Below are 1744 nucleotides of genomic sequence, written 5' to 3'. Positions count from 1 at the left end.
TTAGTTGTTGGGGGGGGGGGGGGAAAGGCTTCAGGGAAAAAAATGGGGTTTTCCCCCGAATTTTTCCGTTTTTTCCCCAGGCCTTCACATCTCTACTCTGGAGCCCCATCCTTCCCGAGCTAAGGCAAAAATGTGTGAGCCGGAGGCTAAAAAACTGAGCTGGCTCACGCTAACTCAGCTTAGAGGGAAACTGGCTCGTCAACTCGAGGTTGGGGAAGCCCTAGAGACTTTGGGGGTGGAGCCTTGGGAGGGCAAAGCTTAGAGAGGGGAGGGCCCTCAGTGGGGTCTGATGCCATGTCCGTCCTCCAAAGCAGCCGTTTCCTGCAGGGGGAACAGATCTCTCTGGAGTCCGGAGGTCCCCAGGCCCCACCTGGAGGTTGGCAGCCCTCCCTCCCTGCTGAGGTGGCCCCTCCCATTGGTTCCAGAAAGCAGCGCAGCCCATCCCATGGCAAAGGGTCTGGACCTGTCCCTTTGTCCAGTGGGGAGCTGCCTTCTGCGGAGTCATAGCCGGTGTTCCCTCTGAGCTGAGTGAGTGTGAGCTAGCTCTCAGTTTTTTAGCCTCCGGCTCACACCTTTTTGTCTTGGCCCAGGAAGGATGGGTCTCCAGAGCAGACTAATTTGTGCAGCAGCCACATCCCTCGCTCACAACTTTAGTGCCAGGAGCTCACAAAGTAGGATTTTTGCTCGCAAGACTCCACAGCTTAGAGCGGGGGTGGCCAAACTGCAGTTCGGGACTCTTTCATACAGTCTAATTTAATGTTCATAAAAAGCAAATTTGCATATTTTGCAATAAAGACATGCGTGTGATGTCTGTTCATGTCTTGGCAGCTCTCAGACATCTGACCTTTATTCTGTTCGGCTGTTACGTGAAGCCAGTCTGGCCACCCCCGGCTTAGAGGGAACCTTGGTCACAGCCTGGGTCCCTCCAGCTTCGGCCTGCATTCTAAGTTTGGGCAGCCGGAAATTGCTGCCTTCTGCCAGGGAGCCTTCGTCTGGAGACCTTGGGGGTTGGACCCAGGGGTGTCGTGTGTCCCATGCGGGAGCTCTGCCCCTCCCGGGCCTGCTGGGGAAACGTACATGGGTCCCCCGGCCCCCAGCTCGTCCCATCTGCTAAATGCCGCCTTTCCTTTCAGACCTTTTCTCCCACCATTGGGCAGTCCTGCCCAGAATCTTTTTATTTATTTAATTACTTTGTTTATATCCCGCCCTTCTCCCCAAAGCAGTTCACATCATTCTCTTCTCCCCCGTATTATATCCACAACAACCCTGTGAGGTAGATGGGACAGAGTGTGTGTGTTGTAGGGCTATCTTTCAGCTATGCTCCTGCAGAGTGCAGGAGGTTGGACTAGATGACCTGCAAGGTCCCTTCCAACTCTACATAAGAACATAAGAACATAAGAGACGCCAATGTTGGATCAGGCCAAAGGCCCATCCAGTCCAACACTCTGTGTCACACAGTGGCCAGAAATACCAGTGCCATCAGGAGGTCCAGCAGTGGGGCCAGGACATTAGAAGCCCTCCCACTGTTGGCCCCCCCCCCAAGCACCAAGAAGACAGAGCATCACTTGCCCCAGAGCCCCTAGCTATACCTTGTGGCTAATAGCCACTGATGGACCTCTGCTCCATATGCTTATCTAATTCCCTTTTGAAGCCGTCCATGCTTGTAGCACCCACCACTTCCTGTGGCAGTGAATTCCATGTGTTAATCACTCTTTGGGTGAAGAAGTACTTCCTTTTATCCGTT

The 1744-nt window shown here is 53.7% G+C and overlaps 1 protein-coding gene across 2 annotated transcripts in view; it reads left to right on the top strand.

Annotated features, from left to right (window-relative positions):
• PLSCR3 (phospholipid scramblase 3) overlaps positions 1-1744 on the top strand; it is a 19538-nt gene that overhangs the window by 15239 nt on the left and 2555 nt on the right. The gene's annotated exons all lie outside the window — the stretch shown is intronic.

The sequence above is a fragment of the Gekko japonicus genome, unplaced genomic scaffold (genome assembly GCF_001447785.1).
Source record: "Gekko japonicus isolate JY-2015 unplaced genomic scaffold, Gekko_japonicus_V1.1 scaffold336, whole genome shotgun sequence".
NCBI lineage: Eukaryota > Metazoa > Chordata > Lepidosauria > Squamata > Gekkonidae > Gekko > Gekko japonicus.
The sequence above is the reverse complement of the archived record's forward strand: the minus strand, read 5'-3'. Positions and strand labels throughout refer to the sequence as shown.